Genomic DNA, 14704 nt, shown 5'->3' on the forward strand with positions numbered 1-14704 from the left:
CAGAAGCATTGAATACTGAAGAATCCCCTTCCCTGCTGAAATTGTTTTTCTGCGTCTGCTGCCTTTGCATTCTTGTGGCTCCTTGTCCTGTAGCATTTTCTCGGGCCCCACTGTCACTCCTCATCTTTCCCTTACCCTTGAATGAAAGGCTTCCTAAAATGTTTTTAAAGCTTCCTAAAATGTTTTTAAAATTTTTTGTTTTGCTTTGAGACGGTCTCACTCTGTCACCCAGGCTGGAGTGCAGTGGCATGATCTTGGCTCACTCAGGCTCCACCTCCTGGGTTCAAGTGGTTCTCCTGTCTCAACCTCCTGAGTAGCAGGGATTACAGGTGCATGCCACCACGCCCAGCTAATTTTTATATTTTTTAGTAGAGACAAGGTTTCACCATGTTGGCCAGGCTGGCCTTGAACTCCTGATCTCAGGTGATCCGCCTGCCTCGGCCTCCCAAAGTGCTAGAATCACAGGCATGAGCCATCGCCCGGCCCTTCCTAAATATTATTTATGAGAATCTTTTTTACATTCTCACTTATTCAAATCAACAAAACAAAATTTGAATGAGCCAGACACTCCACCTTAATGCAGAATATTTTGAAGACATAGTCTAGAGAACATGACTATATATATGGTCATATTCTATTGGCACAGTCAAGCAACAAGACATCCAAGTTCTAGATGTACATTTCTGATTATCTAAATGTATATTTCTGATTCAACTCACCTAAGATCACCTATTACCATCTCAAATTTAGTATGCTTAAAACTAGATTCATTATTTTTGCCCTCAAATATGATCCTTTTTATATCTTTCCAATCTCAATCAAGAACAGTACCATCCTCCCAGCATAAGCTTAAATATCAGAGTCATTTCTTACTCCCTCTTCCCATCTGGTCAATGCACAGGCACTGCTGATTCTGACCCTGACACACATTCATCTCAGCAGAACACGCCCACAGGCACCCCCCCCATCAAGTCTCCTTACATTTCCCTTCCTGTTGCAGGGGTTTACTAGCTCATTGCCCAACTATCTGGCTGTGCCCTACCCAGTCATCCTCCACATGGCTGCTTAAGTCTTTTAAAGTTCAGATTTAATCATGACAGTTCCCAGAAGAGAAGCCTTTCAGTGGTTCTCCAAGGGATGTTCATAAAAATTGCCGAGGAGTTCTGAAAAAGTGAAGATTCTTGGGCTGCAAATAAGACTTCCTCAGTCAGTTTCCAGAAATAAGGCATGGGCATTTTGAGAACCTCATTCCCCCACCCCCACCCAGGAATTTTGATATAGACCTACAGTTAAGTGTCATTGCTTTAATGGAACATCAATGCCTACTGAACAGATCTCAAATTTCTCACCGTGATATTTAGGGCACCAACTTCTGCTTTAAGCCTTGTCTCCTTTAATTCCTTACATATTACAAAGTCTAACAAATAGTGATGACAGCAGTTACTATTTCCTGAATGCCTCCTGACGTCATGCCTTTCGTTAGTCTGCTCTTGCTACTTGAAATATCCTTTCGTCTCCATTTCTATTTCTCTCAGTTACACCCTCCTTCAAGGTCAAGTTTGACTAATTTAGAGTAAAATACATTTAAAGTAGTTAGAGTAGTTATGGGGTCATAATGAGCCCTCTATAATAGCAGTTAATGTTGTTATGATGATGATGATGATAAATAATACCTTATACTTCCATGAAGTCCTTACCACTCCCTAAATCAGAACTAGTCTTTCCTTCCTTTCTATTTCCATTGCACTTTGTTTCTATTCCTTTTAGGGTATCTGCTAGGTTCTGTTTTGCTTTTTGTACCTGTCTTCCCTGTCCTGGTGAAGTGCAACCTTGTTGGTGAACTCTATCTTGGTCAGGTACTATATCATATTCAAAACACGGCAGTTGCTCAATACATTTTTACTCTTTTAAATTGAGTTTTAAATGATTTATGTGAACTGTCACCCCGGCCAGAAACAGATGTTCAGCAGGATTTCCTGCCTGTTTGTCCAGCATGTTTTGTCTCCGAGCTGAGCAGGGGAGAAACCTGACTCTGAGCCCTTTAAATTAAACATGTATTTAAGTGGCAGAAGAATTTTCAGTTAGAGCCTGGGCAAAGGAGACATTAACATTTGTTGAGTGCATACTCTGCCAGGACACTGTAGTGTGTTTGCCCTTGGAACAGTTGTGTAGCAGGATGCTGCTTCTGACCTATTCTGTATTCTTCCCTCCCATTGTTTGCTTAAGGTAACATTTATGTCTGATATTTGCTTAATGTGCCTCTCAAGTCGTTTCTGAGCATTGTAAAGAGGAAACGGTTCACTGGGTGGCAATGCCAGGCACTCAACCCTGAGTAACTGACGTGTTAGTGGTACTCTTTGAAAAGTATGATGTACTGTTAAGTGTCAGACTATCTGGATAATTTGCTGTTACCATCAGCCAGGTGGCTGTTTAAATGGTTTTAGATTGTGGATGAGTTTCCAATAATTTTAGGCCTTCCCCAAATCCATCCTCCTAGGAGAAGTGGGGATTTTTGGCCCATGGCATGATGTCCCTGTGAACAGCAGCAGAAATGTAGATCTGTTTTGTGAGATAAGGGACTAAAGTGGTTCTTTGAGTCCATGCTTCATGTTGAATGGTAGTTAGGACTACAACACGGGTGGCTATATAACTTATTGTTCAAACAGTGGATGCTCAGCACAACAGAATCTATTGGGACTATCCCAGGCAAACTGGGACCTCAGCTATCAGAGCACAGATCACCTCCATGCTGGGCATGGAGTCAGTGACAGCTGCTTCTTTCAACTCCAGATAAAGTGCTAAAAGAGAGGGTGTGAACCCTGAGAGTAAGTATAAAGATCCTCTGGATGTGCAGGAATTATCCTGAAGTGACTGAACAAAGCTAAGGGGTGAATTTGATAAATCTTTGCACTGCAGCCTAATGTAACAGCAGGCTTCTCAGTTGAAAGAGCGAATCACGCATTGAGGGCTTCTGAGGAAAGTTAGGCCTCTCTTCTAAATACCACAGTGTGATGAGGGGCAGGTATGAACTTTGCCTGAATATAGAGGCTGATGCCTGAACTTAAGAGTCTTATTTATTGCATCCATTGTTTTTTGGACTGTCCAGCGAAGCCCTCTCCAAGTCCTACCTTACCTTCAAGGCTCACTGAGCGATGAATGTCTCTATTGGTATTCTCACTGTCCTCCAATCCCATTGCTTTCTCCTTCCTTAGAACTGATACACCCTCTCTACTACCGAAGTTGTGACTAACATTTATGCAGCCCTGCTGAAAATCATTACCAACCTAGCTCAAAGGAATCTTTACTTATTGTGAATCCCTCTAGCATTGAGTTGTTGAGTCCACTTTGCCCTTTTGATACATAGTCTTGCACTGTTAGTTGTTCTTTTTACCTGGACTGTTTTGTCTTCCCAAATTGATTGAGAATATAAGTCATATATTATTGTTCTTCCTTCATCCACATTACTCAATTATCAATGAATATTTATTGATTGATTTTGAAAATCTTATTTTGTATGTTGAACCATCTTGGTTTTGTTCTGAAGAGCTATTTATGTTACCAAAATGTACCTGCACTTTCCCTTCATTTCTGACCATATCACCAAAAAAAAAAAAAAGTCTTCCTAATCTGGAATTTACATCAGACTTCTTGGAGGAATTGGGAGATGAATTAATATTTTAACTCACAAGGGTGATGCTAGAAGCCTAAAGTATATAGCAGAAGTGGTAGGATGAATAGAAGTGTTAAATTCCACAGAAGGGCCAGGCACAGTGGCTTGTGCCTGTAATCCCAGCACTTTGAGAGGCCTAGGTTGGTGGATCACAAGATCAAGAGTTCGAAGCCCGGCCAACGTGGTGAAACTCCATCTCTACTAAGAATACAAAAATTTGCCGGGCATGGTGGCATGTGCCTGTAATCCCAGCCACTCGGGAGGCTGAGGTAGGAGAATCGCTTGAACCTGGGAAGTGAAGGTTGCATTGAGCTGAAATCACACCACTACACTCCAGCCTGGGCAACTCTATCTCAGGGGGAAAAAAAAAATTCATCAGATTGGAATTGGGATCCTTGGTTTGGTTCTTGTGACTACTAAGTCTTAGAATTTACTTCTTCTCTGAACCTCAGTTTGTTCATTTGTAAAATATTGATCATAATATATATTTCTGTAGGGTTATTGTGAAGATTAGATGAGATAACGTATAAGAAAACACTAAGCATGATGCCTAGAACAGTGAATGTTAAATAATTCTCAGTCTGAATGGGTCACTGATGTTGTTCTAGAGTGTGCCAAATCCTGTAATTCTAGGTATTTTGGTTTCCTTAAAGAGCCACATTTGAAAGATCACCAATGGAGATAAGGTCAAACTTGTTAGATGGTAAATAGTCTCTTGACATAAGTAATGGAACCCAAAGACCTAAATAGAGGATGGATTAGTACCCATTTATAATACACAAAATGAACTGTTCCTTGGTCAATTTCTCACTTCTTTGACTTAATACAATGGCCTATTATTAAGTAATCAATCATTGATCTAATTTATTATGCAATGAATGCAGAAAATTGAGAAAGTCAGATCAGAATGCTTAGCTGTTTTATGAGGGAAAAATCAGATGAGGAACAATTGTGTGTTGTTATCACTAAAAAACAAAATTAACAAGAACAGTATCCTATAAATGAAGCATAATGTGATTGGCTACCAGCCTGGTCTTAAAGAAAATGGGTTGGTGACATTTTCTTAAATGGTACCTTTTTCCAAGGACCTCTTATCTTAAAATCTGCTGAGGGCATGGGCTAGAATGCAGTCCTCCAACTGGAACTTCTCCTTTTTCCTGAATGGAAGCTTTTTAACTTCCATGCCACTTCTTTTTATTACCAAAAAGCACATATATGTTGGTGTTTATTTTCTCTGATCAGTTCTATGGGGAATTTATATCTCTTAATCAGATTTCCCAAATGAGTATGGAACTATTCTTTCCCAATGTGGTTGGTATTGTCAACAAGGTTATTAAATTGTGAGCAAGCTCCTTGAATAATCACAAAAAGTGTCCCAGGTAGCAGGAATTCCAGGATTCCTCATGCGTAACATGCGTCTCAGGTGACCTACTTGCCACAAGTAAGTCTTTCACACACTCCTTTTGAACTGTGATGAAAGTAAGCTATACAAAAACTGACAGGTACAGCCTGTCAAATTAAATCCCAAACTAGACCTTGATGTTAAAATCCTGAAATAGAGAGGACTTATCAAGTTAAATTTACATTTGAGGATCATGAGTCCTTAGCAGCAAGAGAAAACCCAGATTTTTGTACTCGGCATGATAATAGTTTTATTTGAAGACAACGCAAGTAAAATAATTTCCTTGCAAGTTAATGTCTAACCAATACATAATGCTTAGAATGGAAAGAAGCAAATTTTGTAAGGCACCCTTTTTCTTTCAAGCCTTTGGGAGTACACTTGAGATTTATTATAATATAAGCTTTAAAGCCTTTTACCAGTCATGTTAAATACCAAAGGGAATAACTTACATGTGGGAAAATAAAAGCTTCCTTTCCAGCACTTGCCATAAGTCACTTTTTTTTTTTTTGAGACAGAGTCTCACTCTGTCCCTTAGGCTGGAGTGCAGTGGCATGATCTCAGCTCACTGCAACCTCCGCCTCCTGGGTTCAAGCGATTCTCCTGCCTCAGCCTCCTGAGTAGCTGGGACTACAGGCGCATGCCACTACAGCTAATTTTTTGTGTTTTTGGTAGAGATGGGGTTTCACTGTGTTAGCGAGGATGGTCTCAATCTCCTGACTTCGTGATCCACCCACCTCGGCCTCCCAAAGTGCTGTGATTATAGGCGTAAGCCATTTTGCCTGGCCAAGTCACTTTTTTATTGTCCTTCAAAGAGTAGTGTTTTCAGAAGACAATGCTTAATATGTTGGTTGTGGCATTTATGTTGGAATTAACTGCCATCAGTGAAGTTCAGTTACCTGATTTCAGGCTGATCTTCTGAATCTTTCATTAGCTATATGAGAATGGATAGACAGAAATGTACAATGTTGTAATGACTAAATCACACCACTGACCAATGGTCAGAACTGTGAGTGGCTCTCACAACCTGTCAGCTTAGCTGCTTAGGATCTCAAGAAGCCATGAGGCAGAGTGGATAATAGTATATGTCCTAAAGTTGCAGTTAGATTTGGTTTTCATCTGTGAAATTTTGGGCAAGTCTCTGAGTCTGTCTAAACTTGTCTTTTCTTTCTTTCCATTTCTAATTTTATTAAGGCATAATTGATGAAAACTGTATATATTTACAGTGTCCAATATGATCTTTTGTTATATGCATACATTGTGAAAATGATGACCAATATTAAGCTAATGAACACATCCCTCACCTTGCATTGTTATCTTTATTGCTGAGTGTGTGGAGAGAACATTTAAGATCTACTCTCAGCAAATTTCAAGTATAAACTCCAGAATTATTAACTGCGGTCATCATGCTGCATAACTGAGACTTTGTACTCTTTCACCAATATCTCTCTATTTCCTCCACCCCCAGCTCTTAGCAACTACCGTTCTACTCTCTGCATCTATGAGTTCAACTTCTTAAGATCCCAACGTAAGTAAGATGATGCAGTATTTGTCTTCTATGCCTGGCTTATTTCACTTAGCTAAGTGGCCTCTAGGTTCATTCATATTGTTAGAGGTGATGGGATTTCATTCTTTTTTAAGGCTGAATAAAATTCCATTGTGTGTACATATACATATTATATACCATGTTTTCTTCATCCATTTATCCATCAATGGACACATCTTATTATTGTGAATAATGCTGGAAGGAACATGAGAGTGCAGCTATTTCTTCTATATACTGATTTCATTTCTTTTGGACATATGCCCCACAGTGGGACTGTGGCATCATGTGCTAGTTCTGTTTTTAATTTTAATTTTTAATATCTTAGTTCCATTGATCTTTTCTGTTGTTTTTTCAGCCTCTATTTCATTTATTTTTGCTCTGATCTTTGCTATTTCCTTCTTTCTACTGAATTTAGGCTTTGTTCTTTTTCTATTTCCTTGATGTATAAAGTTAGGTTGTTTATTTGAGATCTTTCTTTTTCTTAATCTAGGCATTTATTGTTATAAACCTCACTCTTAGAACTGCTTCTGGTGTGTCCAATAAATTTTGGTATGCTGTGTTTCCATTTTTGTTTGTCTCAAGATATATTAAAATTTCCATCTTAGATTTTTTTGACCCTTTGGTTGTTCAGGAGCATGTTGTTTAATTTCTACATATTTATGAATTTTCCAATTTTCCTCCTGTTATTGATTTCTAGTTTCATACCATTGTGGTCAGAAGAGATGCTTGGTATGATTTCAAATTCTTGTATGTGTTAAGACTTGGTTTGTAGCCTGACATATGATCTATCCTGGAGAGTATCTCACCTGCACTTGAGAAAAATGTGTATTCTGCTACCGTTGGGAGAAATGTTTTCTATTTCTGTTAGGCCCATTTGGTCTAAGTTATAGTTCAAGTTCAGTATTTCCTTATATTTCTATTTGGTTACCTGTCCATTGTAAAATGTAGGGTATTGAAGTCCCATACTATTATTGCATTGCTATCTCTCCCTTTGGATCTATTAATATGTATTTTACATATTTAGGTGCTCTGATATCAGATGCATATGTGTTTAAAATTATTATATTATTTTGATGAAATGATTCCTTTATCATTATGTAATGACCTTTTTTGTCTCTGTTTTACAGTTTTTGACTTAAAGTCTATTTTGTCTGCTATAAGGATAGTTATCCCTGCTTTCTTTTGGTTTCCATTTGCATGAAATATCTTTTTCCCTCACTTCACTTTCAGTATATGTGTGTCCTTAAAGGTGAAATGAGTCTCTTGTGGGCAGCATATAGTTTGGTCTTGTTTTTCATCCATTCAGCTGCCCTTTGTCTTTCGACTGAAGAATTTAATCAATTTATACTCAAGCTAATTATTGATAGGTAAAGACTTACTATTGCCATTTTGTTACCTGTTTTCTGGCTGTTTTGTAGATCTTTTGTCCCTTTCTTCTCTTACTGTCTTTCTTTGTAATTTGGTTATTTTCTATAATGGTATGCTTTGATTCCATTCTCTTTATCTTTTGTGTATCAACTATAGGTTTCTGACTTATAGTTACTACGAGGTTTGCATAAAACACCTTATAGTTATAACAGTCTATTTTAAGCTGATAATAACTTCAAGTACATGCAAAAACTCCACGTCTACTCCCTAGCCACCTTTTTTGCTTTTGATGTCACAAATTGGCATCTTTTTACATTGTATATATTAACTAATTATTGTATAGTTATTTTATTATTTTTGTCTTTTAACCTTTATACTAGAGTTATAAATGATTTATATACCACTATTACAGTATCAGAGTATTCTGGATTTGACAATATACTCACTTTTACCAATGAGTTTTATACTTTTACATGTTTTCATGTTACTAATTAGCATCTAGAAAAAACTTGTATTTTTTTCTTTCTAGGTTGGTCTTGAGGTCTTTTGTGAGAGTGGCTATAAACTCTAGCCCTGCCGTGAGGGTCCAGGGGATTTGGTTATGGATGCTAACAGTGTATCTTTCATGTGATACTTCTTTATTCTGGTGGATGACCTAATGTTTAAGTGTCCTACCTGTGATCATGTGTCTCTCTCCTAGGAAACTTTTTTATACTGGCAGACACCCTTATGGCTCTTGTGACCTTTGTCCTCTTTATTTCTGCCAAGATAGCCACTCTCTAGGAAAGCCCTGAACAGAAAAGAATTTATGCTTCAGGTGCACCAATCAAGTAAGACACAGAGGAGGCAATTCCACAAAACCCATGAAACGACAGAAGCAGTGTATTACTTACAAATCCAGGCCAATGGGAAGGAGAGGGCTGTTGAGGAAATTCTCACTCAAGCAGTGAGTGGGGAGCAAAAGAAAGAGAGGGAACTGTGGGCCAAAGCCTTTACCAGGGTGCAGGGCACTACCTAACCAGGTTTTCCATAAGGAGTTCTAATTGCTGAGTTTGGAGCAAGTAGATAAGTGTTCCACGGAGTCATGCTGTGACTGAGAGGTGGTCACTGCAGCATATGTGAGCATTTCCTATGGGGTGGGAGGGTCAGTAGGATAAGTCAGATAAGTTGTATCTATTAATAGCTGTTCCATATGGAAGTGGTCATTAAGAAGCAATTGCATAAGACAGATAACTGGATGAACCACACTGAGGAACTATGAGAAGGCAGAGAACTGGAAACTATGTGTTAAGGGTGACTAAGCCCTGCTTCTGGTATAAGAAACTTCAACATATATTTAAAATGGATGCTCAGGAAATATAAAATTATGATTCACTACAGTGTCTTTTTATTTCAGCATAAAGAACTCCCTTTAGCCTTTCTTGTAAGGTAGGTCTAGTGGTGATAAACTCCCACAGCTTTCATTTGTCTGGGAAAATTCTTCTCTCTCCATTATTGAAGGACAGCTTTGCCAGGTACAATATTCTTGGATGTTTTTTTCTTTCAGCACTCTGAATATATCACCACTCTCTTTCCCAGCTTACAAGGTTTCCACTAGGAAATCCACTGATAAGTCGTGTGGGGGTTACTTTTTACGTGACAAGTTGTTTTCCTGCTGTTGCTTACAAAATTCTCTGTGTTTGATTTTTGACAAATCAATTATAATGTGGCTTGCTGAAGACCTCTTTCTGGTCAACCTATTTGGAGTTCTTTGGGCTTCATGGATTTGGACGTCCACTTCCCTTTCCAGAATTGTTAAGTTTTCTGTCATTTATTTAAATAAGTTTTCTCTTCCTTCTGGAATGCCCATAATGCATATATTAGTTCACTTGATGGTGTCCCAATAAGTCTTGTAGGCTTTCTTCACTCTTTGTTATTCTTTTTGTTGTTTATTATTCTTTCTCTGGCTGGGCTATTTCAAATGACCTGTCTTTGAGCTCACTGCGTCTTTCTTCTGCTTAATTGAATCTTCTATTAAAGCTCTTTATTGAATATTTCAGTTCAGTCATTGTGTTCTTCAGCTCCAGAATTCCTGGTTGGTTCTTCTGTTTGGTTCATTTTTATGGTTTCTAGTTCTTTTTTGAACTTTAAATTTTGTTCACATGTTATCTTCCTGATGTCATTTAGTTGTTTATCTGTATTCACATGTAGTTCACTGAACCTCTTTAAGATGATTATTTTGACTTTTTTGTCAGACAGTTAGTAGCTTTCCATTTCTTTAGGGTCAGTTACTGATACTTCATTTTGTTTTAGTGGTAGTGTCATGCTTCCCTGATTCTTGATCCTTGTGGCCTTGTGTTGGTATCTACACATTGGAAGACATAGGCATCTTCTCCAAACTTTACTGAATAACTTTGGCAGGGAAAGCCCTTCACCACTCAGTCTGTCTATAGATTCTGTGTGAACTGACTGGCAGAGTTGTTGATGGGCTGGCCTGGTGCCTAGGTCAGTGGGTGGGTGGGCCTGGAGCCTGGGTTCATTGCGAGGAGCCTGAATCCACAGAGGCTTCCCTGGCACTGGGATGGGCCTCAAGCCTGAGTTTGCAGGGGCCAGCCTGTGATTGGGCTAGGCCTGGAGCCTGGGACTCTGGGGGCTGGTTCATGGGGTCAGGGCTGGCACTGGTGTCTGTGGAAAAGTTGGGTGCTCACTTCACTCTACTTCCTCCATGCAGAGGGTTTCTGTCTTCATGCTGTGCTGCTAGGGCTTGTAGGAGAAGGGATGAAGGCAATGTGAAATTATCCTTCCTACGCTCTTCATCTTTTCTTATTTCTGTGCTTTACCCAAGTGCTGTAGTTGCCCATCTGGATTTATTGGTTCTTATGAAGGTATTTTTGTGAGTGGACAGTTATTCAAATTGATGTTTCTAGGAAGGGACAAGTCCTGGAAGTTCCACAATCCTGCTGTCATGCTGATAAACCTAAACCTCAACTTTTTCAACTAAAAATGAAGGACTGTTACACCTGCTTATATTACTGTTGTACAGGATAAATTAGGTAAAGCTGAAAAGCACTTAGCATGGGGCCTTACTCAATACAAATTAGATTTTGTTGTTATATGTATTATTGTTAATGCTTTTGACAAAATTGTGATATGAGGACTCCCACTTTTATTACCTTTTAGATATGACTAACAGAAGAAAAGACAAAGAGCAAGGATCTAATTAACAGTACTAAACTGAACAAACGTCACTCTGTTTATTCTACCTTGTTTTTTGCCCCCATTCCTGCCCCACTGCCAAAAGGCAGAAAAATGGAGCCTCCATGAACAATTTTTCCAGGATAATTTACAATCTGATGGCCCAGTCTTGGGACAGTATATCCTCAGTAGGGCCCTCCTGAGACTGGCCAGGAAGAAGGGTAAAGGAGAAGAGTGGAGGAGATTTCAGGAAATTCTGCTGCAATTTAAAAGCCCTGAAGAGGGCAGGTGCGATGGCAGATGCATGTAATCCCAGTGCTTTGGGAGGTCGAGGCAGGAGGACAGCTTGAGCCCAGGAGTTCAAAATCAGCCTGTGCAACAAAATGAGATCCCATCTCTACAAAAAGTTAAAAAATTAGCCAGACATGCTGGCACACACCTGCAGTCCCAGCTACCCGGGAGGCTGAGACAGGAGGATCACTTGAGCCCAGGAGGTCAAGGCTGCAGTGAGTCATTTTTGTGCCATTGCACTCCAGCTTGGGTGACAGAGTGAGATCCTGTTTCCAGAAAAAAAAATGCCCTGAAGAAATGAGAAAAAGCTAGAGATGATAGATGGATGATAAGGAGAATGCATGGCATCTGAGAAAGAGCCCTCACTTGGCACCTATGTACCACTCTATGCAGCATGATTTATTTCCTTTGGTCAGAGGCTGCCCTGGCAAGGGAATGGGCTTTTAGCTTGAGTTCTCAGGGCCCTCCCTGTGACTGAAGTAGGCCTGGTGCCTAGGGCTCTGGGGATAGCCTGGTGTCAGGGTTTATAGGGGTCAAAATCAAGAAAACAGCTACTTTAGTAACTGCTGTACTCCTACCTGATAATTATTGGCCTGTATAAATCAGTATCCCCAAAGAGTTATTGAGAGGGCAATGAAAGTCTGTAAGAATCCAAATTTTGAGAAATTTTTGGGATGGGAATGTGATTATCTATTGTCTGAATAAATGTTTCTAGAGACTATGTGATAGAGGAGACAACAGTCATTTAGACCTGGTTTAGAATCTTGGCTTTACTATTGGATTTTGAGCAAATTGCTTCTCTTAATCTAAGTTCCTTAATTCGTAAAATGGAGATAATACTTGAATTTTTTTTGATAAATCAAAGAGATTATGTATGTGCATTTATAAGGATCTTGCTAGGAAACAGATGGCCCACATACACAAACTGCTAATTAGAGTTGGAACTATTTACAATGGTATGGGCAGGGGCAATAATCTGTTTGTGTCCCTCTTAAATTCATATGTTGAAGTGCTAACCTCTAAAGTGATTGTATTAGGAAACGGGGCCTTTGGGAAGTAATTAGGTCATGAGAGTGGAGCCCTTATGAATGGGATTAGAACCCTGTGGACGAAACCCCCGAGAGCTCTCTCACCCTCTTTCCACCATGTGAAGATACAATGAGAAGTTGGCAGTCTATAAGAGGGCCCACCAGAAACCCACCATGCTGGCATTCTTGTCTCAGACTTCCAGCCTACAGAACTATAGTAAATAAATTTCATTTATAAGCCACCCAAGCTATGATACTTTGTTACTACAGAAGTATAGTAAATCAGGCTGGGTGCGGTGGCTCACGCCTGTAATCCCAGCACTTTGGGAGGCTGAGGTGGGCGGTGAAACTCCATCTCTACTAAAAATACGAAAAATTAGCCGGGCATGGTGGCAGGTGCCTGTAGTCCCAGCTTCTCGGGAGGCAGGAGAATGGCGTGAACCCAGGAGGCGGGGCTTGCAGTGAGCTGGGATTGCGCCACTGCACTCCAGCCTGGGTGAAAGAGCGAGACTCTGTCTCAAAAAAAAAAATAAAAATAAAAAATAATAATAATAAAAAAGCCGGGCACAGTGGCTCACGCCTGTAATCCCAGCACTTTGGAAGGCTGAAGTGGACGGATCACCTGAGGTTGGGAGTTCGAGACCAGCCTGACCAATACAGAGAAACCCCATCTCTACTTAAAATACAAAATTAGCCGGGCATGGTGGTATATGCCTGTAATCCCAGTTACTAGGGAGGCTGAGGCAGGAGAATCGCTTGAACCCAGGAGGCGGAGGTTGCGGTGAGCTGAGATAGCACCATTGCACTCCAGTCTGGGCAAAAAGATCGAAACTCCATCTCAAAAAAAAAATAAAAATTAAAAGAACTACAGTAAATTTCATTTATAAGCCACCCAATCTATGGTACTTTGTTATAACAGCCCAAACTGACTAAGACACCAGGTTTTTAGAAATATCCACAAGGAAAGATGTAGTATCTTAGGGCAGGCAATGGAGAGGAGGAGCACTCCTCTTTCTAGACCTGGACAGAAACAGGAAGGAGAGGGCTGCCTGACAGAATCTGTGGCCTTCAGAGAGGGATGCAGCCAACCTGTAGTGATTCGGTAAGGAGAGCACTAGGGGAATGAATTTCTAACTTATTTCACCTCTGTCCTGTGATCTCCCTCCCGTACCTCTAACGGTCAAACCTAATTGGAAGCCAGAGCTCAAGAACCTACTGAAGCACTCTATATAGGATAGTCTTCCAGGGCACAGAGCAACACAGAAAAGAAAGGAAAGTGAATCTGGAGGGAAAAAATGGAAGATGATTGGAGAAGGTTATAAGGTACTTAATATGTTTCCCGATACAGATAGTACAGTTGACCCTTAAACAATGCATAGGTTAGAGACACCAACCCCTGTGCAGGCAGAATTCTGTATTTAAGGCTGGGCATGGTGGCTCATGCCTGTAACCCCAGCACTTTGGAAGGCTGAGGCAGGTGGATCACCTGAGGTCAGGAGTTTAAGACCAGCCTGGCCAACATGGCGAAACCCCATCTCTACTAAAAATACAAAAATTAGCCAGGTATGGTGGCACGCACCTGTAGTCCCAGCTACTCGGGAGGGTGAGGCAGGAGAATTGCTTGAACCTGGGAGGTGGAGGTTGCAGTGAGCCAAGATTGCACCAATGCACTCCAGCTGGCCTGACAGAGAGAGACTCCGCCTCAAAAAAAAGAAAAAAGAAAATCTGTGTTTAACTTTTGACTCCTATCAAACTTAACTACTAATAGCCTACTGTTGACTAGAAGCCTTGATGATAACATAAAAATACATATGACATACTTTGTATGTATTCTATACTATATGCTTAATCTAGAGAAAATGTTATTAACAAAATAATAAAAAGAAAACACATCTGCAGTACTATACTGTATTTGTCGATACTATAAGTTTCTGTTGTTTATGAGATGAATCATCTGTCTGAAATGGTGGGCGACTACAGCTGCAGTCCTCAATCTATGGTACATATTAAGCAATTCGACTTTTTCTTATAATGTCATGACTTTTGTCTGTTTCTTGGGGGCATTTTCAGCATCACTAGTGGCATTTTGTATGGGTTCCATGGTGTTATTCAAGGTTTATAGTATTGCCTTAAACGTGGTGAAAAACAGGCAAGAACCATGAGAAATCACTTTTTATAGCAATAGTCAATTTACTAGAGAGATAAATTGCTCACATGGCGATGATTAG

This window comes from Nomascus leucogenys, chromosome 15, assembly GCF_006542625.1.
Source record: "Nomascus leucogenys isolate Asia chromosome 15, Asia_NLE_v1, whole genome shotgun sequence".
In the NCBI taxonomy this organism is placed as follows: Eukaryota; Metazoa; Chordata; class Mammalia; order Primates; family Hylobatidae; genus Nomascus; species Nomascus leucogenys.